The 26,173-nt window shown below is 37.2% G+C and overlaps 1 protein-coding gene across 9 annotated transcripts in view; it reads right to left on the bottom strand.

Moving 5' to 3' along the window:
* Positions 1-26,173, bottom strand: part of MTERF1 (mitochondrial transcription termination factor 1) — a 453,452-nt gene that overhangs the window by 341,175 nt on the left and 86,104 nt on the right. For all 9 annotated transcript variants that reach the window (XR_010381700.1, XR_010381702.1, XR_010381706.1 and 6 more), the window contains one exon: positions 19,350-19,462. The gene's annotated coding sequence lies outside the window, so the exon portion shown is untranslated. The remainder of the gene's footprint in view (positions 1-19,349; positions 19,463-26,173) is intronic.

The raw sequence follows: 26,173 nt of genomic DNA, 5'->3' as shown, positions 1-26,173 counted from the left end.
TATCCCTAGTCCTTGGGAACCTCTAATCTACCTTCTCCCTCCACTGACTTGTATTCTTTAGGTATTTCATGTAGAATCGTATGATATGTGGTCTTTTGCATCTGACTTTTTCACTTTGAGGTTCATCCATGTTGTAGCTTATATCAGTACCCCATTCTTTTTTATTGCTGAATAGTATTCCATCATACAGACATGCCATATTTTGTTTTATCCATTTATCAACTGATAAATATTTGGATTGTTTCCATTTTTTGGCTATTATGAATAATACTGCTATGGACATTCCCAGGCAAGTCTTTATCAAAATAATACTGCTATGAACATTTATATGCAAGTCTTTATAAATAACACTATGGAAATTTAGCACCTATGAATCCAACATTCAGACATGATGACTACTGACTTTTAATGACTTTTCTTTCATTCTTTTTTTTATACATGTGTATTTTTATATGGTTTATCTCATACTATAAGCTCATAGTGTTTTATCTTGCTTTTTAAATGAGTATTTCACATACAATTAAAACCCCTCATAAGTACATTTTAATGGTTGTATAATATTCTGTCATATGTGATATACTATCTTTTATTTAACCATTCCCCCATTGTTGAACATTTAGGATCATTTATTCAGTAAATATTTATTGAACACCTAGTCTGTACCAGAAACTATACTAGGCACTAACGATATAATAATGAGCATAAACAAGCGTAATCACTGTCTTAATGCAACTTACTGTCTAACATATCACTATTATAAATAATGTGATTAAAATCTTCAAACACAAACCTGTATTTTCACTTTATATTAATTCCTTATGACTGAACCTTAAGAATAGAATTATTGGGTCAAAGATATATAATATTTTTACGACTCTTAAGAAATATTGACAAGTTGCTTCCCAGAAAGGTCATACAAATTTGTACTCCTGTTGGCAGTGTATAACAGTAGCCATCTCACCACTCCTTTGTCTATGTTTCATTTTTAACAACATTTTCAGCTACTTCAAAATCTTTTTGGAAATGGGCAGGAATATTTCCATGTTAATAAAATTCAACTCTCCTATCTCCCATTTTCAAATTTCTATTTACTCGTTACTATAAAGTCATATTCATACCCTAAGGCTGATAATGCAGCTAAAGAAAATTGTGATGACTAACAAATCTTGTATAATAGATGTTTTCCCAAACTCCTGTCCATGTAGCAATTTATTTTCTTAATAAAGATCCTTTCCCTTTGGAGATACCACTTACATTTGATACCTCTAGCATGTTAAATAATTTAATATAATTTTCAAAATGTGCTGGCAGTTAGGATGGGACTATTTGGGAGATGCCTTTTCTCTAAGATTGAAATTTGGAGGCAAGCTCTAGATAATTATCCAAGCAACTGGGGGAGCATTCTGAATGATTTTATAAGTTATAATAATGGTTCAGATATGATAATTTACAAAAAGCAGCTTAAGGCAATTTTTGTCTTCAGCTACATAGTGGTTTCTCTAGTATGCTGATTGAGCTTTCCTTTGACACTTCAGAATTGTCTACAGCTTCAATTCACAGCCCCAGCAGGCCTCCGGAATTCTTTATCAAAACAATAACCCAGCATATGGGGGGCAAGGAGAGAAATTAGTGGGGACCTTTTAAATCTAATGAATTTACAGGCAGAAGAAACAAATACATGACTTATTCTATGTCAACATTTAAAAAAACAAAATAGTATACTTCATTGAATGGTTATAGTATCACCAGTTCAAATCGAAAGAAACCTCACAAATGTCTAGCCCAACCCTCTCTTATTTTATAACTGCAACTCATGAAAATAAGACGAAATGATCTGTCTGTTGTCCCACAGCAATACATGGAAGAGACAGAACTTCTAACCAAGGACTTTTGTTCCCAAGCCACATTTAGTCACCATGCAACAATTTTGACTTCTCAACAAGCTCTTAAAATGATATTCTACCTGTAAAGGCAATGGTAAAAAACAGTAGCTACCATTTATTTTATTAAATACTTTCAATGTGCCAGGTTCTTTGCATACAATTTCTCACTTAATCCTCACAGACTCCCTACTGTATGTGGCAAATGAGGAAAATGAACTAAAGTGATTTGCTCAGAGTCACATACACAAGGACTGGGACCTAGACTGTGCTACACAAAGTGTGGTCTATAAGACTAACTTATCAGAAAGTAGAATATCAGGCCCCACTCCAGAATTTTGATCACAGTCTGCCCTTTAAAAAGATTCATATGCACACTGAAGTTTGAGAAGCAATGGTAAAACCCAAAGCCTATTTTCTTAACAATTTCACAATACTACCTCAAACCTACGGGAAAGTCGAGACTGTTATAAATAATAATGTAGATATCATATAAACAAGGATTAAAGACAACCCACTGCTTTAGGAACATTTAAACATCAGCATTCAAATCTAAAAGCAAAACTGCAAATGACCAATATCTAAAAAACTGCAGAGCAGACAATGTTCAGTACCATCAAATGATAATTTCTATCAATTCCAAAATTTTAATCTACAAAAGAAACAAAACTTTAACCTACAAAAGCACAGAAAATCTGATATTGTTATTAATGAGAATCTCACAAATATGTGAAAACCAGGAAAACCTGGTATGTTTATGGGGAAAGCCTAATTCTCAGTTTCCTACCTTTGTTTCTCCCTTCACATGGGAGGAAGGAGAGGAGTAACTCCCACTTAAAAATGAATTGAAAAACCATAAAGTGTTACTTCAAAGAAAAATTATTACATATATATATATTATTTACATATATATATATGGAGAGAGAGAGAGAGATAATATTCTCATTAGATAAAAAGGACTAAAAGGACATTTAAAAACTGACAGCAAGTTGAATACAAACATCCTCACGACTGTCCATTAGTCTTCTTGCCATAATTCCTCAAAAAAAAAAAACTTGATATTTTTGAATCTATAAACAACACACGGAATCTACAAAGTATAGCATAAATAGCAGGCAAAAATCGTTTGCCAGAACTTACAGTGAAAAAGCTATGAGAAGGGGGAAAAGGGACCCTAAACAGTGCAATTAGTGTTACAAAGTTACATTAACACATAGATAATTTCAGTAGCAGGTCACAGGATTCACATGCATATTTTATCAAACTGTAAGAAATAATTTTTCAATCTGACCCTGATCCTTCTGTGTACTTTGAAGTCTGCAAATCAGCAGTATAGCCTATAAGTTTAAAGAAATTTAGAAAGAATTGTGAAGTTAAAAGGCACTTTTGATGTTTGTTCTTTTTCTTCCATCACAAGGGCATTTGATACAACCAAGGAAGAAGAGTGGAAAATGTTAATGCCCAAGAAATTTCCATAACAGGCATATTCATTTAACCCTTTATGACCACGGCTTGTCATAGGCCAAAGGTTAATGTGATACCTCAGGTCCTGATAAGTTCCCAAGCCCTGTGGTAACTCTCTCATTACTGTCACTGAGCCTCATTCACCACATAGCCCACCTATGACCACAATCAGTCCCCAACTTTTCCTGCATTGTCCAGCCCCTCATTTTACACAGTGTTTCTGGCTGAATCTTCTAAAGCACAGCTCAAATCACAGTACTCCCTGTTCAGAAACCGTCAGTGGCTCCCTTTTATCTGCAAAAGGAAATTCCTACTTGCAATCTGAGTCTCAGAGCCATTTGTAATATGGCCCCAATTACCTTGCCATGTATTTCCCACACTTCCTCCACACCAACTTTAATCTCAGGTCAAACTGAACTCCTTGCTGTTTTCCACTTAACTTTTCCTCTCCTCAACCTTGCTTATAGTAAGCAAGGTTAAAACAAGCTGGATTGCCTGAGTTTGAATCCCAGATTGATCCCTTACTAGCTGTGCAGCTTTGGGCAAATCATTTAATCTCTCTGTGCCTCAATTTCCTCATATGTAAAATGGCAACAGTACCCAAATTACAGGGATAACATGAGGACCACTTGAGTTAGTAAAGCATATGCCAAGCATTCAAACAGCTCATGGCACAGATTAAACATTACATAGGGTTAGCTGTTGTTACTGTTATCATTATTATTTTCTCCCAAAAATCTCAAATGTTTACCATCTGAGAGTGCTTTTCTCCCCCCATCTCTATGTTCAAACCCATCCTCCATGAATTCATCTCAATCTCTTTTAAGAAATGCTTGGCATTTAGTAGGCAATGAAATTTATTTGTTGAAAGAATGAGATTTAGCATGGGCCATGCTGCACTGTCAATGCTTGACTACATGTATGTGTCCTCTAGTGATATTTAAACTCTTTGAGGGCAGCTACAGCCATAACCCCAGCACTGGCCCGAAGCCTAGCCCCTAGTATCCTTAACAAATATCCACTATATGAATAAATAAATGAGCCTTATTCCTACCTATCACCTCTAGCATATTATTTGCACTTATCATATGTTCAGTTTCATATTAATCATGGTGTACTATTTACACATATAATATTAATATATTGTGTTACTCAGGGTACAATCCGTATCTGATTGTATTTATCTTTACATCCCCAGCTACCAGCATATACTCATATATACTAAGTGCCTAGTTTTTTTAAAAAAAGAAGAAAAGAAGGAGGAAGAGAAGGAAGAAAAGAAAGGAAAGAAGGGAGGAAAGAAAGTGAAGGAGCAAATATGTCAAACACTAGTGCTAATGTTTTGCATGAAGAATTTCCCTTTTGCTGATTCCCGCTGTAAGACTGCTTCTATCTAGACCAAAAGAAAATTTGCTATGCCATAAAAATTAACTTTATTGCACAAAATTTCTCCAGATTCCAAAGACATATGCCAGCCACACTGCCAAGAACTTTTTTTTATAAACTTCTCTATCCCTATTTAATGTCTTCTTATAAAAGGAAAAAGGGGGTGGGGTGGGGTTAGGTCTCCACCAAGCAATAGAACTATCAAAGTTCTGCTGCTTTTCCTTATAAATAATTCTTATGGTTTGTGTTAGTCTATGGCTCAAGGTTAGAGCAGAGATTTCTCCCTTCCCCTCATCCTCACTGTGAAATTCAAGTATCTTGTTCACCCCTTCCTCTGGAACACTTCTGGGTGTGAGCCAAACAAGATTGTTCTGGAGTTTCCAGGGCTCAGTAAAGACTGTGCCAGCCAGTAAGGAGGAGGGCATGAGGGGAAGGATCTGCTTTGCTCAGAATCCCGCTCTCCCGACAGATGACCCTCTGGCATTGTTCTCTCCCTGGTCACCATCATCAAGCAGACAGCAGAGGCTGAGAATATACCCAAGAGCTTCCAGGCAGAGTTCTCAGGTCACAGCCTCCTCGGGAACTCCAAGAACAGTTGGCCCTGTCTGACATAGCCAACAGAATGTTCAAGGAAGGCAAGAAGGAAATTTGTTGTTGTTTCTGCATTAGTATCTGACCTGTAGCCAAGGCATTGTAAGAAAAAGTGATAGAAAATTTCAAGAAAATGTCTACAATGAAAATTGCTGGACAGAGAATACTATAGTGGTAACATGCATAGTATAGACCTGGACACAAATCCAGCTCTGCCTCTGACTCCCTGTATGGTCTTTTACATTGTACCTAAACTATGGAAGCCTCTGCCAGTTATAATGATTTAATAAAGTAATGTTTATAATACAGCTAGCACATAGTAAATATGCAACAAATGATAGCTACCAATGGGAAGATCAATGTGAAAAAAAGACTCTTGGAAGCTGACTATGAGCCATGAAATTATGTCCTTGACAATGGGGATTTGCTATTATTGTTACTGCTGTTTATTTTGGTCAATCTTTTTTTCTTTTTTTTTATTGAGTTATAGTCAATTTACAATGTCGTGTCAATTTCTGGTGTACAGCACAATTCTTCTGTCATACATGAATATACATATATTCACTTTTATATTCTTTTATTTTGGTCAATCTTTAAATAGAATATGTTGACACTGATCAAGTATTTAATCAAGTGAATTAATATAAATATTAAAAATTTCTAAACAACAGAACATAGTACATAAACTCAAATAAAATCTAATGCTTAAATGGGTATTTATTTGATGAAAAAATTAATTTTTTAATAAAGTCATCTCTAAAATTACTTTCTTACTAATTTTCCATTGTTGTCTATTATAAATGATGAAAAGTAAGAGAAATAATACGCCAGTCAGAAAATTTTGTCTAAAGCTATTAAAATGCTGGTCATTGGAATCAAATAATTGAACACTAAATGATGATTTTAGTTGCTGCTTAACAGTTTTCATTTCCCACGCAGCAGCAACCTGAGCATCTTTTGTTTTCTACTAGATACCCATTTTCCTTTCAGAGCCACAGAATTTCCCATAATCCCTAATTTTACACCCACGGCTTCTATCATGGCATTGCTGTCCTTCATTGCCTAATAAGGCTGGACAATACTATTACTCTTCACAGTTTACTACCACTTTGATTTTGAGAATGGAAAATATATGAAATGAATTATTTTCCTGTTTTATTAGGCATATCATATTGCATGCTGTGACTTGTAATATTGCATGCTGTGTTCACTTAAAAAGAGAACTACTCATTCTATATATAACATCCAAAAATGTTGTATAAGGGACTTTACTGAATTCAAAAAGCTTTCCTTATACAGCCAGGATCCTCGTAAAATTTATCTGTCAAGCGTTAATGGAAGAACATTTCCTGTGTCTAGTCAATGACATTCCCAATCTCTGCCAAGCTTTTTTTATAAAATAACTTTCTGCATTAAAACACACAAGAATCAACATTCCTCATTAGCAAATAATCCTTTGTTCATCAGCGAGTGATGCTACCAAAGTAACAAATGAAGAGCTGTGGATTTTTCGGTCTTCATACTTTAGTGAATGCATCAAATAGATAGTTCAACTTAGAGGTTTACCCCACCAACCATCCTAAGTTCCCAAAAGTTAAAGAAAAGAACGGTACATATTCAATCACTTTCATATACTTGCCAAAACAGAGGGAGAAAACCTTGCTCATTGTGAAAAGAAATTCTCCTTTTTAAAGGCAGGATGATTATGACGATCACCATTATAAAACTAATTAAAGAACTTTGAAATTATCTAAAAAGGTCCTCCAAGACCATTCAGAAAAGGACTACTATGTAATTGAAACAGTTTTTCAGTTGAGTTTTACTTTAAAAATTACATCATAGGTTCCATATGTCAGCCTGCACAGGAGTCCCTTGTGTTTCCTCTAAAACAAAAGCAACTCAGCTTCTGCTGCTGCTGTAATTGGCCCTTCAGTCTTTCTGCCCAGTTAGCACAACTTCCCACGAAAGATATTGAACCTACTTGAAGCTGTCAAAATCCTTTAGAAAATAGGGGGTTTGGAGAAAGCAAACTGCCAATAATATTGAGTGAGCTAAATAAGGAAAAACGGCTAAGCGAGACTGGCCCATATCCAAGCTCTGAATGCACTGTCGATGTGGCAGGGCATCCGTTCAAAAGATCATCTCTCCTCAGTAGTAGAAAAGCAAAGTTCAAAGTGAATGTTTCAAGGAAGCTAATTTCATGTTTGCGTTTAATCTCCATATTAAAGAAACATCAGACAAGTGGTATTTAGAGAAACTCTAAGGCTAAATCCAAATTCTGGGACACAAAATCTGTGTGTCTTTTGGGAGAATAGCCATTTGGGAGAATAAACAATAAATACAGAAATATTTTTACAAAGGACATTAGATTCCTCTATGTACTCCCAGAAGACAAAATGAGAGTATTCTGTTTCCTGATATACTGTACGAACCATAGTCATCAGTCATTGGAGATGATTCTATTCGATATATTTTTCTGTAAGGGCTGTCTGACTCTCTTTCCTGTCTAGAATTCCAAATGTGCCAGGCTGCTACATCTTCTTCTCATCAAAGTATAAAATATTCCTGGACAGGTAAAGTCATCTCTGTCACATGCCTTTTACTTTGGATATTTGTATTTCCTATGTAATTTTAATGTATCTGTAAATCAAAAGCATCTACTGGAAGCAAAAAGCAGACCTGGGGCTTACTGATAATCTGTGGTACCAGGGCTGGGAGCTGTTACTGCATGTCTAAGAATTTCACATCTTTCGTATGACTTGTATGCCATCTGAATTTTACTAAACTGTCAATGGCCACCATTGAGCCAGTATCTATATAGAATAATTTGATACTGACAACAAAATGACTTTTGTTGAAACAGGCCTTGAAATTGAAATAATGGGGATTACACTAGAAAAAAATCTGGAGCACAGCTTTCTAATACATACAATTAATTGAGGAAACTAAACCTACCCAATATCCTACCTCCTGGTCTCTAGGTTCATACACTGACCAGGCTAAGCCAACTAGAAATGCCTGAGAGCTGGTCTAATGATCCTGCCCAAGGTGTAAGTCAGGGATTGGCCCTGCTGGATATAACTCAGTAGGAAGCCATTACTGTAGTATCACATAATATATTCACATACAGATTGGATAAAAGAAAACACATTTTGTTTAATGGTTTTTCTCGTCTTTAGGAAGAGGGCAAAAGTAAATATAATTTTTATTCAGCCATAGAGGAAGTGGAAACAAAGGAAGAAAAATAGAGAGTGGAACTTAACTCTTTATATCTTAACTTTTTCCACAAAGAACTGAGACATCTTATAGATAAGAGTAAAGAAAAGAATAGAGCAAAATTTAAGTAAGGATCTAAGTTGTGACCAAGAAGAAAGAATACAAATTGACCCAACATGGGTGAGCTCCATGCTTCTTCCCAAATAAACCCAAAGAGGAATCAGACAGTAGTACTCCTCACTATCAGAGAATAGGAAACATTAACAGTATCAGTGTAAGCAGATATTTTCCTACTACTAACTTTTAAGAAAATTATATGTGAGACCTCTTGTGGGTGTTTATGTGATAGGCAAGGCCTTTGATGACACTCTGAAGGGAAATGTGATCATAGATTTCATAGATGTATCAATTAGGGCTCTCCAGAAAAACAGATCTAACAGAAATAGGATTGGCTCATGGGATTGTGGAAGCTAGCAAGTCTGAAATCTGTAGGGCAGGAAAGCAGGCTGAAAGCTCAAGGTAGAATTTTTATTAGTGTTGGGGCAAATTTCTTTGTTTTCCAGGAAACCTCAGTTTTTCTCTCTAAGGCTTTCAACTGATTAGATGAGCCCACACATATTATCCACAGTAACCTCCTTTACTTACAGTCAACTATTGTAATGTTAATCATATCTACAAAATGCCTTCACAGCAACATCTAGACTAGTGTTCAACCAAACAACTCGCCACCATATCCAAGCCAAGCTGACACATAAAATTAATCATCACAACAGGCGTATATTTTTAATAGCATGTTTCATAAAAGTTAAGGGAAGGCAGAAGGCAGAAGGCATCATCAGAAGGCAGGTGCATGAGAGACCAAGGTAATTTGAGTCATCACCATAAAAGATCATGTAAACAAATTATAATATATTCTTATAATGAAATAGTATGCAATCAGTAAATAGTGCAATTTCAAATAATATTTAATAATGTAAGAAAACATTTCTGATTTAGTAATAAGTAAAAGAAACAGAATTTTTAAATATATATGTAATATGACCCCTACACTGTAAAGTAAGTTACTAATAACTAGAGTTAAGACTGAAAGGAAATACTCCAAAATTTTAACAGCAGTATCTGAATCAACAAACTATGAGTGATTTTTATTATTTTCTTACATTTTCTATAATTTGTATAAATTACTTTATAATTAGAAAAAAAGTTAAATAGACCATTTGACTATTTAAGATCCTAATCCTGACTCTTGCCTGAATGTCACATTAACTCAGTCACTCTTGGAGGTCTCACAGCACCTGCAGTCAGAGCCAAGGTTTTTCCCCAAAAGTGGTCCTGGGTCTATACCAGACATGAATAAATGATAAATTAAGGTCTTAAAGTTTTTCAGCATATATCATCTCCAAAACTATTTGGTTTACATTGTTTTCAAAGCAGAAGTAACAAGAGAGTAAAAGAAATTGCCAACATTGCTCCGAGGAAATGTCTGGTTTTGAGCAGGCTTCCAGGAAGCACTTGGATAGTTTAGCTGCTGATAGGGATACAGCAAAGTCACTCAGCCAGGCAGTGGCAGAGTGAGGCCCAGGATAAATAAGCACCTTTCCTATACTCTGCAGGCTCTTTCAGGACAGGAGCAAGTGGATGGATGGCCTTCTCCCTTTCCACAAACCTACTATCCTCCCTTGCATGTGGCACTGCATGGTATGGTACTTCCGGTCACTTTTCATCTAGGCTCTTCCTTTCTGGAAAGCCAGACCCTTTTTTTTATATTCTTCCTCCTGTCATCCAGATCATGGCACAGATGGAGGTAGGCAGCCCCCAGTGGAGCTGAGGCCTTTCACTGGACTCCTTCTGATTCAGAGTTCTATGAAACCCACACCAGAGGGGCTCTCAGAAGTAACTCTTCCAAGTGATGGCACAAAATAAATTATACTTATCCTCCCTTTGGGTTAATTTGAGCCTTTCTACTACGCACACTCACCCCCAAAATTTCTTCCCCCTTGGTCTGCCACAATGGCTGCAATTCCCACCATAAGATTCATTCCTTTGGGTTAAAAGCTCCAGGATACCCCTGTTAAAATGCAAATGCATGACTCATAAGATGTAGCACATAGATTCATTAGCATTGTTTATACTCTAGAGAGGCACAAGAAGGAAGCAGAACGGTCTCTGAAAATGACCAAGATTTTAGAATTCCACTTATGCACATCCCTGGCAAATACAGTCAAGACAGATCCATGCCAATGATAGCTTTCCAGTTGGTTCTCCTATAATAGAGAGTGACTTTGAGAGAAGGAGAAATATTTTTCTCTCCCCCTAAAAGCTCTAGCAGCTCTGAAAAGACATCACCAGGACTCACAAGTTTCATCTAGACTTGACAGTTGGAAATAATCCACCTGGTCTGTTTGTTTGGATATACAGGCTAGTGTTGGGTCTTTTTTGAGGAATAAGATGTATGCCCCCTGCCAATTTACAATGTTCTCTTGTACTAGCTGCCAGGGAACACAAGTAGGGCACTCTTAAGAAGTACAGCTCCACTGTCCCCAAAGAGTGACAATGAAGCAATCTTGGTCACAGTTTTACAGGCTCATTGGCTGCCATGGCATTTCAAAATGTTCTGGGCAGAGGCAGGTTCCGCCACATGCCTTTTAGGTTTGACTGTTGATGACTCTGGAGATCAGATCTAATTTTGCCACAAATCACAGCCATCTTCAGAAAATGTCGAGTGGAACTTGGTTTCCTAACATGAAATGGTGCCAGGAATGGGAGCAGTTTACAACCTGCCTAAAAGAAACATGATGCTTTCAAGATTCCAAGGGCAGTTAAAGATTTAATAAAACTAAGATGCTTGAAGCCAAAGGAGAATCAAAGAGGAATTCCATGTTCCCAGTGGCCTGATCAGATAGTCATGATACCCACAAGGATGGCTACAGGTAAAAAAGCACATTCTGACTATGCCTTTTACAGAGTAAGGGAGTATACATACAGGAAATGGTTAAGAAATGGGAGCTGTAATTGCTTAAAAGCTTTCATCTTAGTCAAAAAATCACAGTCTGAACATTAGATATGGCTAATGTAGTACCATTTTTATTCACCACCAATGTAATGCAAGTGAGGGAAGGGTTTTGCTGCCATATCTTTAACTAAGAGAGTTACTCTGGGTAATCCTTGGCTTTTTCCCCAGCTGCTTTTTTCTTGGGCGGGGGAATGGATAAAGCAGTGCTACTACTCAATTATGTCACCACTGAATATATTTAATTTGGGAAATGTGGTGAGAAAGCTACCTAGAGTGGATTCAAGCAAAAGGTTCTGGAATTCAATGAGATGACACCTTTTCAGAACTAGTTTTATGATTCCAAACCAAATGGAAGTGCTCAGCTGGAATGTAGTAACATCTGATGGTAGAGATGAGGAACATCACTTGCTTGACTGGTAAATCAAAGAAGACCTGGATTGTAATCCAAACAAAGTGATTTTGAGCAAATTACATAAACACTTCATATCCTAGCTTACTCACTTATAACAGAAGTTATGCTTTCCTAATCAATTTGGCTTTTATAAAGGCTAATCTAAATTCTAAATAAAACTCCTGGAATTCCTTGGAATTAAGCACTATAAAAATAAAAGACATAGAACACCTGATGTTTTAAAGTATTGTTTGGACCCTTGTGTATTTTGCCACACCGATTCTAGACATTTTATGAGTGTGTGTATACTGTGAACTTGTTATGTGTCATGAGTTTGTTACCTACTCCATCCTGTCACTTCCCCCAACTCTTTCTTCTTGCTCCTATGAACTCTCCATCATCTCATCTTCCTTAAACTTGCCGTGTGCAGCCTCCTTCCAGGGGCATACTCCATCAAGGTTTCTTCTGCAGCCATGTTTGAATACTCATTTTTCTTTAAATAGTTTACATAATATTCAATAAATAACAGTTTTATTCCACAATAAAATGAACTTTAGATTTCTTTCTCTTTTCTCAAGGAAGAGTCTAAAAACTAGATGTTTTTGAGCCTCACAAATATATAATGCCATTTATTTCTGTCCCACAAAACTGTATTTTGGCACTATCCCCTGGACATGCCCTGCAAAGCCACATTTGCTGGATAACCCCTGCATGACAGATACTGAGAGGGTGTGCTCTTCCCTGACCAAGGCACTGGATTATCCTGCCTAATTGGCTACCACGTGTGGACCTCATTAGAAGAACTTGCAAGTGCTATCCATGGTAAAGAATGTATTTCTGATAATACTTGAGTTAGGTTTGGACCAAGGCCAAGAGTCTCTCTGGCAGACTAAAGCCACTTTACCAACACTTTACTTTGAGCAAGAAGATTCATGATAAGGAAATATAAACAAGACATCTAGGATCAAAAGGTCACACTACCCCACTTCCTCATCCAACTCTTCCATCTCTTTTCAAGCATGAGGAAACATTCCCAGGCAATTAGTCATGACCTCTTGTCTACCTCAGTCTTTCTCCTGCTAGTTTGTACTAAGAAAGTTTGCTTCAAGGGCTTTAGAAATTCAGGCCCAATTTTTGAAAGATTTTTTTAAAAGATGTGAATACCAGCACCACTTCATTTGGTTTAACATGACAATTCCTCCCCTAACATAGAACATTGTCCTTTTTAAAGAAATTTTTATTATTTACAAAATACTTTGTTAATGAAAGCTTGCATAACATAAATAACAACAATGCTTGACTTAAAATAGTTTCTGGGAAAAGGAGTAAAAATATAGTTTTCTGTGTATGGTTTTGTTTTGTTGCTTAATATGCTCAAGATTTGTGATTTGCCAAAGCCAATGAGAGACAAAGGTGCCAATTTTTGAGCCTGGTTTGGAATTCTACTTTAGCCAGTACTATGTGAGGAGCCATGATCCATATGAATAATAGACTCATAAAGAAGTAAAGCTGGATATTACATTAGAAGATAACTGGAAAACTCTCTTACTTTAGGGATGGAGAAACCCAGGCCCACAGACACTAAGCATCCTTAGAAGCAATCCTGCAAGGGGCTTAGCACTGGTGCCAGAGGCTGCTCCTTTGCATGCTCACTAGATTTATGACCTTGAGCAAAATACAAAACTTCTTTAAGCCTCAGTTTGCTCATCAGAAAGATGGGCCTAAAAATCATGCAAACTTAATATGGGTCATGAGGAATGAACAAGTTCATAAACATAAAGCACTTAGTTTGGTACAGAGGAGGAACTGAATAAATAAGATACACTAATTTACTGTAAGAGGCAGGGTTGAAGGAACTAAACATTAGTCTAACCAAACTAATTTTTTTCCTGGTTATCTTCCCCTGTTAGGGAACATTTTTCAGAATATACTGTCCAGAAGAATTTCTAATATAATATAAAAATCTGATGTAAACTCGAACTTCACTCTACATCAGAGAGATAGTAAGCCTAGGGGTTAAAAGCATGGACTCTGGAGCTAAACAGCCTGTGTTCAAATTCCATCTCTCCTACTTTTCTAGCTGTGAAATTTTAAGCAATTTACTTAACTTTTCTGGGCCTCATTTTCCTCCTCCATAAAAGGGGATAATAATTGTATCTATCTCACAGGGTTGCTGTGAAACTTAATTGAGTTAATATTTGGAAAGCACTTAGCACAGTAGCTGTGCAAGTATTACAAAGTACTAAGTATTATTATTCTTATATTACAGGACCGTCTTGCAAACCATCCAAGATACTTTTATGCTGGAAGCACCAAAGAAACTTGCAAAAATAATTTTATTTCTAACACTATCCAGAATCCTGGACTCTGATAATGGGATGATACTGAGGCACCAGCATATAAATCTGTTGCTCCAATTCTACTATTAAGAATAATCCAAAGAGTAATTAATTGGAATTTTTTAAATGCCTGATTCTGAAAAGCACTGGGTGACTAAAAGATAACAGTGTGGAAATAGAATTTGACTCTCCCCTACCTTTGGAGTTAGTGCTTGTCAACTTCTCCTCGCCCTGAGGCAACCCCTGATAGACTGCTGGTAATGCAGCAGGGAGGACTTCCTATTTAGTAGAATTTTAATCGCCTTTTTGGGTTATGTTATTGTGAAACCACAGCATTTTTAGGAAGTGATGCAGTACTCCAATCACTTTATAGATGAGGAAACCAAGATCAAGAAAGGTAAAGTGACAGCCAACATGCAGCTGGTGAATAATGAAGACCATAGAGAATAATATTTTAAGAACATTAGATTTCCTTCTCGAGTCATCAGAGAGAGCTCTAACTTCACACTATAAATCTGATTAACTGGATCCATATTTTATAAATAAGGAACTTGAATAGTAGCAGTATTTCACCCAGCTGAACTTCAAATTACTTCAGATGAAAGTAATGTATCTTTTTGGATAGCAGACTCTTGCTTAAAAATTTATGTACTTTAAAATTCCTGTTACAGAGAACATAAACAGTACATTGAGTTTGATCAGTCAGTGAAAAATTAATCTCAGGGGGTAAATGTTTCATCTTCCAGGGCATCAGAGAACTAAATGATAAGCAATTTACTAAATTCCATCCTGGTCCTGAAATTGTCTGTTTATGTGATATAAATAAGTAGTTTATTCATAGAGGATGGTCACTCCTTGTCACTCCTTGCAGGACCACCTCTCCTGAATATAATCATCACAATATATCTCCATATGCATTCACTATGATTCAGATATGCAAACCGACTTTTTTAAATCTACCATTTTTCAGTCTATATTGTACTAATTAAATTATATCTTACTCTGACAAAGATTATGGATTTCATCAGTTCTGGGGAATAATCATTTTAAATGTCTAATTCTTTGAGTATAGACCTATACACACAGTTTGTTTCAATTGTGTAATTGTGCCCAATTTTCAGTAATTTAAGCTTCACATTTTTACTTTTCAAAATCTGGAAAAGCAACATACATTTCCGCCTATTTCTATAACAATTTTTTAAGTTAAATATGCTTGAAGGGCATTGTCTATATACCAAGTGAACATTTTTTGACAGGTGGTTAACAAAGACCATCTCTGCTTGAAGGGAGGCAGTTTAGGTTACTGAAAGTAGACAGACCTGGTTACAAATTCTAGTTTTCCACAACCTAGTTTTACCAGTTGTGTGGCTTTAGGCAAGTGGCAATCCCAAACCTGTTTTCTCATTTATAATAAGGGAATAATAATCTTTATGTTGAAGGATTCAGTGAAATCATTGTCCAATGCCTAGCATGTAGTAAGTACTAAGTAATGCTAGTTTTCCTCTTTCTTTCTTCCTTAGAAAAATAAACAGAATCATCATGAACACCACTGGTTGTATTCCAGAAAATCTATAGTAAAAATTCTGCAGAGAATATTTCACCTTTGAAATGAACAACAGAAACAAGCATTTGCATGCCTCGTTGTCCAGATATGTGGCTTGGTTTTGCCTACTGCACATACTAGGAACCTAGCATGCTGGAGAAAGAGGCATCAATAAGTGAATGTAAACTCTACTTGAGCCTAAATTATAATTAACACAATGGCGAATGGCATTTGGATGAATTCTTTCAATCAAGTAGAATTATATTTGGGGCACAGTCTCAGTCCTCTCTAGTCTCTGGGCATTTCTTGCATACACAAAGTACCCTTTGAAGTCAAGGAGAGTGTCTTACCTAGATGAGAAATCTAGAAAGTAAAGAAATATGAGGGAAAAAACTAGGCCTATATTGTGTTTTTCAGGGATAAGTATTTAATGCAGAAGTTGTTTCTTACAGACCTGAGAACTGATTTTTTTAGAGTCATCCAAAAGAGCAAAATTCAAAGATCTCATGTAAACCTACGCAATGTGGCCTTTCCTTATGGAAACATATTAAAATGTTTCAGAATTGCTTTTGTCCGTAACTTATACAATGCATCTTCTCTAGGAAAAAAAAAAAAAAAAAACCCTACTCTCTGTATATTGAGTAGTCCAAACAATAACATCTCACTTTTATTCCAAGAAAATAGGAATAGACAAATCCAGGATAATAATTAACCAAAATAAAAGCTTCCCACCACTGTACCCACTCCTGCCCTAGTCCAGAGCACAGGACCAAGAGGAAAGATAACAAAGCTTAACCTGGATTTAAAAGTGTACAGCAACATTTAAGGCTTTTTCTCTTCCAGCCCAGAAAGCAGCTGGCAGAAAAGGGAACTCAAGCCCAATATACATAGTCGAGCACAAAGTACTTCTTGAAGGTCTTTAGAATACAGAACATTCTTCAAGGTCCCCTGGGGGTCCCTATGAAAGAATGATGAGACATAAAGCTTACCTTCAGAACACTGCCAGTTCTCCCCATTGGGCTGTATCCCCTCAACACCTCAGCTCTAAGTAGAGCATGAGCAGCTTACTGCAAACCTGCCTGGAAAACCTATAGATTTCCAACCAAATCCAGACTGGGCTGTGCCACAACTATAAGGCAATATATTAGGTTACACCTGTTGAACTATGCTACCCTCTTATAAATAGCCGTGTTACCCAACTTAGGTCCAGGAGACGACTGAGTTTATAACAAAGTGCAATGAGTGGGAAGAAAATAAAGGCCACGATCCAAAATGGGTATTAGGACAGGGGGGCTGAGGTGGCTAGAAGGTCCATATAAATCAGCAGAATGATGGAGTGATAATGGATGAGAAAGAAAAAGCAAGAGTTAAAGGATACTGTCACAGTGATTCTGCTTGAGGAAAGGAATCTCCCTTTAAATAAGAGTTTGCAAATATTGCACTACTTTCAAGCCTAAAAAGAAAGAAAATCATCACAATAGCAATCATTTTATTATTCACTACCATGTGTCAGGTGCTGTTCCAAAATGCATTGCATATACAGTAGTTCCTTGTGTCCGTGGGGGATTGTTTCCACGACCTCTGCAGATACTGAAATCCGTGGAGGCTCAAGTCCCTTGTAAACAATGGTGTGGAACAGTTGGCCCTCCATATCAGTGGATGAGGAACCCATGAACAGGAGGGCATGATGTATCAACTTCCTTAATCACCACAATAACCCTGTCTTTATTATTTATTATCATCATGCCCCTTTTTCAGAGGAGGAAAGTGAGGCACAGAGAGGTGAAAATCATACAGTGAGTAAATGGAGAGCCAGAATGAAAACTCAGATAGCCGCGCTCAGAGCCCACTTGCTTCACCACTCCACATGCTGCCTTTCAGTAGAGAAAGCTGGGGCCTATAATTCTTGGCTTAGCCCATATATTAATAGCTCATGCTTGTGTCTGGGTCTCTTGGTTACCACCAGGAAGCAAGGACCCCAGAGTAGCATGGTGGTCCTCTCTAACCTCTCAGCTTCTAAACGCCACCCCAACACCACACACAGTAGGAAACAAGCTCTCTTTCAGGCCAGGGTGACTATAAGGTAAGGTTTATGAAAGGGTCCTATTTGGTCCTTTCTGTTTGACTCCCTATTAAGTCCCCATAAAGCTTCCTGGTGAAAGAAAAGCTTCCTTAATAAGAAATTCCCCATGAGGGCAAACCTGTCATTCTCTCAGGCCAGACTGTCATGGAAACTTTTATAAAGAGGAGCCCAACACTCGAGTCTTCAGGCTGCAAAAGAATCCATGCAGTTGTTCTCTTGTAAAATTATACAGATTTATTCATTGCAACAAGTGAGGCAATGACACAAGTTCCTTTTACTGATGAACAGAATTGGAACTTAATGAGAGGAACACAGAATTGTATTTGTCAAATCTCGTGCCACTCAGCCAGCACTCACACTGCAGTTCTTAAACAACCCAAACAATGCATTTTAAAAACAATAATCACTGGACCAGAATTATAAAGTAACTGTGAGTTGAAAAAAATGCATTTCTCTTTAAAATAATGCTCAGAAGACATCTCAGCATAAATAATGACAAGGTCTTCCCTTCTAAAGCAGGAGTCAGCAAACTACAGCTCTTGGGCCAAATTTGGCTTCTTGCCTGTTTTGATACAACCCAAAGCTAAAAATGGTTTTCGCATTTATAAATTGTTGAAAAAAAAAAACAAAGGAAGAACATGTTCAAATCATACGAAATATAATATATAATACCTAAACTTGTATTGGAACATAGCACACTCATTCATTTACCTACCGTCTGTGGCTGTTTTCACACTACAAAGGTGAAAAGCCTAAAATATTTACTATCCGGCTTTTTACAGAAGAAGTTTGCTGACCCCTCTCTAAAGTGATAAATGATAAATACATTGCCCTGACAAATTTCTCACGGTCTAATTATTAAAATTGTAGTTTTTAATCGTTAGAAAACAGTGAAACATTTGGTGACCTATCCCAGTAATTAATTTCTAAAACCCTATTCTAAATAGACATTGCTGCCTATTATTCACCCTAATGATAAGTTGTGATCCCTTGATTGTTTCAAGGGGTGTGTTTTCTTTTACAGTAAAATGCTGTCTGACTGATACAAACCAGGGCCTTTCTTTAAATGCCTGAGTAAAGTGAAGCAGAAAACATCCCATGCACACGTACATTCACTTGGCAGGAACATTTTGCTGCTAAGCTTGAAACCAAAACAATTAAAGCCGGTAAGGACAGAGCACATGGGCTTCTGTTCCTGCTGCTTGCTTATTCCAAAATCCTCAAATTCACAGAAATTTTTAATGCAGATTTTCATTAAGCATTTCAAAAGGAAAACCGGGTACCAGGCTTCTTTTGAAACCGCATGGTTTGTTAGTAGTGTTATTTACGACTACCCTTTGACGGTAGCTAAGTATTGTATTGATATTTCTCTTAAAAGGAATGCTCTGTCATAGGATTTGACTGTCTTGTCATCTTCTTACATATATATTTGTAATGTCCTACCGTCTGTTGATCCAATATGGCTCTCATCCGCGCTGCTCCCCAAACACGTGCCTCTAGAATTCTTCCAAATCTGGCATCATCATTGACTTCAAAAGTTGCTCCCTAAGCAAAGGCTTTGGAGAAAGACACAAAACAGACTCACCAATTATTATAATTCAGACATCTCTTAGGACTTTATAAATGTGCTGTAATAAATTAAATATGTTATCTCCTGAGTTACATAAAACTTTTATTTCTATTCAAATGCTAAACTAAGCAGCAACTTCTTTATGGGAGGTACTGGCATAGAAGAAGTCCCCAGCTGAGGGCCTGGGAGTCTGTGATCCAGTCCCAGGTCCTCTCTGTACCCACTCCAGAAACTGGGACATTGGAGAAAATGTTCTACTCTTATATGTCAATTTCACATTGTTCAAGTATGTTTTAAAGTTTTGCAGAATTCTCTGGAGACATCTGTTTATGATCTTAATTGGAAAATTATTCATGACTCATACATCCCAAAGACTCCTTTAAACAAGTTGGGGAAACTGTGAAAGCTCAGTCAACATCTCTAAAAGCTGTTCTAAAACACTTTACAATCAAATGCAATATCTTTTCCAAACAAAATGAAAAATTTTGTCTCTGAATCACATTCAACCGCTTCAAAACATATTATTTACTTTAATCCAGAAATATGTTAGTTAATTTTTACAAGTAGTTTTCAAAAGAAATAGGCCAGTAAGAAAATCTACTTAGCCAACAAAAACTTTCATTGGTTCTACTGAATAACTCATGCTCCTGTTTGTCTTTGCTAGTTGTTACTAAATCTATCTGAGTCAAGGAAGAGAAATCTCTCTACCACAAAACCAGATTTTTTGTTAAAAATTAAGCCAAAGGGGATTAAAAAAAAGCGGGGGCAGGGGGCAGCACATATTTAATTAGGTCTAGGCTTGTTGCCTGATTTTCATTAGGCCCTGCCTGATTCTTGTTTGGCCCACTCTAAGTACTTTTAGGCCACTGGGCACGAAGGCCAGTGCTTATTTTCATGGCTGTTTCAATTCATCACGAAAATCCTTTGAAAGATGAAAGAAACTCCACATTTTTTCACCTGTTGTTCTTTCTTGTGTGCCTGTCACTTCACTAGCCAAACTTGCTTCAAGCCAAACCAAATGCTTTCCAAACCTCTGCAGCACGCCTTTGAAGATCTAAAGTTAAGTATTTTCTTATGCTGACCAGTATAGCTTCCAAATAAGGAATAAAAAAATAATGTTCTTAAGTTATTTTTTTAAATACCAGAAATGCAAAAACACATTCCAGTATGTGCAAAAAAGCAAAATTCCTCTTCCCCAAGTCTGGAAGTCTTATGCCAAATACACCTGATGTTCATTACCACACCCACAACACATTGCTTATGTATGACAAAGTTCCTGCAAAGCCCATATGCTGTTTTTATTATTACCACTTCACAAGTTTTCCCAGGCTCACTAGAGAAAGTATTTTATAAGACCAGCCCACTGATTGGGCTCATCTTACTACACTGATGAAATTCGGTTTACTTGATGAAATTCTATTTACTTGATTAGTAATAAACATTTCTTATTTCCAGCAGCACAGCAATTAGGACCCTGATCTGTCACCACTAGCTTCAAGTTTTGGCTTTCATCAAAAGAAAAGGAATTTACCAAGAAGGAAAAACAGTTCTACCTTCAAGCTAAAAATAGTTCTGTCTTCTAAACAATATGCACTTTCACACAGCTCCCGCAAACCTTCCAGGAGCCTACAGAGGAGATACTAGAATTACACAATAGCCCCTGGTTTTAGGTATTGGTTTAGCTGAAGGAGATGCAACAAGCAAAACCTCATAGTGAAAGCAGAAAAGACAACTTAGTTGATATAAGAGGAAATAAGCCCTCACTAACTAATCTGTTGATTCTCTTTGAGAGAGTCAAAAATAGATAAGACAAAACAACTGCACACAGAGAATATATTTAAACTCCCAGAAACTTTGACAAGAATCTACACCAAAGGCTTTATTTAAAAAGTTAAGTTATGAAGTTTACATTAAATGTGCATTTTTACACTTTGAACTCATCTACAAAACAGAAACAGACTCGCAAACTTAGTAAATAATCTTACGGTTACCAGGGAAAGGGGGTGGGAGGGAATAAATCTGGGAGTTTGATTTTTACAAATGTTAGCCACTATGTATAACAATAGATTTTTTTTAAAGTTTCTTTTGTATAGCACAGGGAACTATGTTCAATATCTTGTAATAACCTTTAATGGAAAAAAATGAAAATGAATATATGTATGTATATGCAAGACTGGGACATTGTGCTGTCTACCGGAAATTGATACATTGTAATTTACTGTACTTCAATAAAAAATTTTTTTAAATAATAAATGTGTATTCTTAGAAAAGCAACTAAAAAACAAAGAACAAAGTAGAGGTAATTCCCTAGCTGGATCTTATTTAACATAGTCACAAATTAACTAAGACATGATAATAATGGTAACAGTCATCATCATCATCATCAAATACTTGTCATTTCCCAGGCACTATACCAAGCACTTCATATATATTAACTACTTTAGGACTCTCAAGAGCACCAATTTTACAGAATAACCAAGGCTCAGAGATGTTAGATAACTTGGCCAAAGGCACACTGCTAGCAAGTGATGGTAAACTAAGAGTAATTAATTAAAGCACTCTTCAGCAGTAACTTGATTTCTCTTAAGTTTTCATAGTGACCAACTCATTTCATTATCTATAAATGTTTTCTTATCACATGTACTTATTTCTTAAAGCACAACAAATAAGAAAGAATCCATGGCTTCCTCATCCCAGGAATTTATCATGGATCAGTTCTCCAGTCCTGCTCAATCTGGTATTTATCAAATGTGAGTAAAGGTTAATTCAATCAATGAAAATTATTGAGCACTCACTAGGGACCAGGCAGTATATGACTGTCCAAACCTTGATTGTGGAAACAAATGAAAGAATTTATCCCCAGCAATCAGAATGTTTCATCTGCAGCTAGAGTTTGCTCAGTTCTCATAGGTCTATGGGAATAAATAAGGTTCCATTAATGGGCTAACCCAGATTTCATGGCTTTCCCACTCAACTCATCAGGACACATTATCCAAGTAACTCTGGTAAATCCCTGGGGTATCTCACCTGTGCTAAGGAACAAGCTTTGTCAGATACCCTGTGGTTTCTGATTCCTCCTGCCCTTTCCCAGTGATCTCCGTGGACACTGTCGGAACCAGAAGAGAAGTTCAAGCTTACTCTCGCTCACTCTCTCTCTCGCGCTCTCTCTCTCTCTCTCTCTGTGTCTCAACTGCATTAAACTCTGTGAGAGGGGGCCCTAAGTTATCTTGCTTGTACCTCTAGTGTACAACAGTTTCAGCAAAAAACTCTTCGTTTTCATTTATGGCTTGCACCTCAACTCTCTGAAGGGGTGAGACATAATCTAAAGGGAGGTCAGGAGACAAATATGAGTCATAGGCACCACACCATTCTCAGAATGGCCTCTCTCCTCTGATGACTAAAGCTCATTATTGGATCAAGTGGTCACCCCTGGCTTCCCCATCCTTTATAAAAATTACCTCCCAGGATGATCTTCAGTCTTCTGAAAGGTCCTGTCCACCAGTAATTTTAACATGCCCAGAACCTGGCTGAAACTCAACAATGGATAGGCTTATGGCCATGTTCTAACACCCACCCCACTCCCCAGATACACACACCACTAACTAGGAAATAAGTACCATGGGGTGGGAAGTAAGGGTGCTACAGTTCCTGCTTTCTGATATGGCTTATTGGGAGATGTGGGGGGCAGATAGGACAGAGTGTAATTTCAGGTACACTCCTAGTAGACCACTAGGACACAATGATTAGGGTCAATCCAAGAACAGCTGCTGTAGAATTGCAAGCATAAATTAAGTTCTGGCAAGATGGCTCTAAAATGGGAATTTGGAGGATAAGCAGGAATTAGCCACAAAAAGCCAAAGCATTAAAGATCTGTTTTTATAGTATCTAACAGAGTGAGTTATAACTTTAGAGAACATAATTGGACAATTGGACAATTTCCTCAAGTCTGAAGACTAGTCTTTTGCAACCGATGGTTGGTGCCCTGCCAATATCCCCTGACAACTTCCTGTAGCTTTGGTTACCTGTATTATTGGTGGACAATTCCTTTCACAAGGCAATGGATTCCTACTTCAAGTACCTATCTCTTTGTCCTAGGATTTCCTCTGCCTACAGGATCTGCCCACTCCCAGGGCAAGCCACAGAGGTGGGGAGTTCATTCCTCCAGGAACAACCCTGCACCCACGAGCAGCAGAGGATGACTGATAAATGCCTCAGCTTCCTTGTCCCTTGCTGTGACTGCACAGTCTCTTAGAGGGTCCCTGGCAGGATTTAGTCCCAGGTGCCCATGGGGTAACCCCTCCTGAGAGCCCTCTCTACTGAGTCCTCCTGTCTCATATACCTACTCTTCTCAGTGCTTCCTGGGACCATGGCAAAAATAAACTACCTGCCCCCAGATCCTTGTCTCAGGATCTGATTTAGAGAAAATCCAAACTAAGATATCTTCTTTCAGATAAGAACATCCTCAAATACAAATTAACCCATTATATTATATTCATGTGCAAGAAAGCAACAAGTTTTAAGGGGAAAAAAGGCTAATTTCAGAGGCTTAAGGACCCTGCCTTTACCCAGCTTCATCACTGGGTAAATGACTTGAGTGCAAGGCTAAAGGAGAGAGAAAAGCTTCTGGGCAGGATCCCCTTTGACAGGACCAAGCTTGAGTTTGTCAGGAAGGGTAAAGGGAAAGAAGGAGGAATCTCTCTTTGCTTCTCAATTTCGTCTTCTTATTCAGGAGGTCATGATCTAGAATCCTCCAACTGAGGCAGGAAGAAGAGGGAACAGGAAAATCTGTCCCTGAGAGGTTCCTGGTCACTCTAGACAATGTACAGGACCTGCATTAGTCTTGTCAGGTTACTATAACAAAATACTACAGACTGAGTGTCTTAAACAACAGAAATTTATTTCTTCACAGCTCTAGAAGCTAAAAGTTCAAGAATAAGGTGCCATCAGGTTTGGTTTCTGAAGCCTCTTTCCTTGGCTTACAGATGGCCACCTTCTTGTTGTGTCCCCACATCTTTCTTCTATATGTGTGGTACCCCTTTGTGTGTCTAAATTTCTTCTTATAAAAACACCAGTCAGACTGGATTAGGGCCCACACTATTGGTCTCATTTTAAATTAAATCACCTCTTTAAAGCTCTTATTTCCAAATACAGTCAAATCTGAGGTACTGAGGATTTAGGACTTCAACTTATGAATTTGTGGGTGGCAGGGCACAATTCAGCCCAAAATAGGGCCCCAGAGCTTGGGTTACACTTTTCTTAGATTAGGGCTTATAGAAAGTCATTGCACAGGAAAAACTTTCCAAATCTTCTAAATTGTGTATTAAACACTCCTGTTTTACCAGATGGCAGATGTATTTCAATTAAATCTCTAAAGAATCAAACACGTATTAAGTACCTAGAGTATAGCCTTGATTGTGTTAGATGCTACCAGGCCCATGAAAGTCATTGATGAGACAATTCCTCCAGTCAGGTGAGAAGACAGGTCATCTGTGCAGAACAATATTAGACAATAAGAAATAGACAAGGCTCTATAAAGACTAATGCTAAATTGCATGGTACAGATCTTATGAAGAAGCTCAGGAAGTCAGGCAAAAACTCATGGAGGGAGTGAGCCTTTGGAGAATCAGAACAATTCAGAATAATAGTAGGAAGGAAGGATAATAACCCCTACATTTGAGAAACATTGAGGAGGCCAGCCTGACTAGCCCAGAAGATTTATGTGGGCAGATGAAGGTTAGTTAAGTAGAGTGGGGCCTGAGTCTAGGGGGCCCTAAATGTCAGGTAAAAGAGTGAGTGAAATTAAAAAACAAACAAACAAACAAACAAAAAAAACAGGTCAACTTGAGAATGGGCGAGTGTGAAAAAAAAAAAAGAAGAAGACGAAAAAGAAGTCTGTAAAATACAAAATTTCACAATGCCAAGTATTGCCTGGGAAATGAATCTTGGACTGATCACATATCATTCCACAAAAGCCATCATTCAATGCTACCACAAACAAAAGACACAAAATTATGGGCATCTCTGAGAAGAGTATTACAAACAAATCAAAACATTACTAAAACAAAACTTTTAATTTTAAATCAAACTATAGCAATTTTGAATCCACTGAGTAGAGTAACCACACCTTCAAAAATCATTATTATGCAATATTGCATGTCTGTGGGACAATCATCACCCAGTTGGGAATCTGGAGGAATGGAAATAAAGGGAAATGTGTTACAAGAAGTCAAAGATTAATCATTTGCAATCCTTGGCTTCAAAGAATTCAAGGACTGTGGATAAAAATAATAATAATAAATAATTAAAATAATCAAAATGCATTAAGTGATGTCACTGAGTGCCATTTCCATGAAGGAGGAAGAATTTCAGTAAATATTTGCTGAATAAATGAGTGAACTCTGCCAATGGAAGGTATATTAGTGGTGAATCTTTAAAGATGAGCAGGTCTTCACCAGAAGAAGGGATGAGGGTCATTCGAAGCAGAAGTAGTAACATATAACTAGACAAGACAGAGTATCTGAACAATTTAGAAATCACTAGTTCTCAAACTGCACATTGGAATTATCTAGGAATTTTTTTTAAGTGATGCCTGGGTCACAACCCCCAGAAACCTTGACTGAATTGGTACAGGGCAAGGCCTAGGTACTTGAATTTTTTAAACTTGCCTAGGTGACTTTAATATGCAGCAAACTTTAAG

Source organism: Camelus dromedarius, chromosome 7 (genome assembly GCF_036321535.1).
Source record: "Camelus dromedarius isolate mCamDro1 chromosome 7, mCamDro1.pat, whole genome shotgun sequence".
Classification (NCBI taxonomy): domain Eukaryota; kingdom Metazoa; phylum Chordata; class Mammalia; order Artiodactyla; family Camelidae; genus Camelus; species Camelus dromedarius.
The sequence above is the reverse complement of the archived record's forward strand: the minus strand, read 5'-3'. Positions and strand labels throughout refer to the sequence as shown.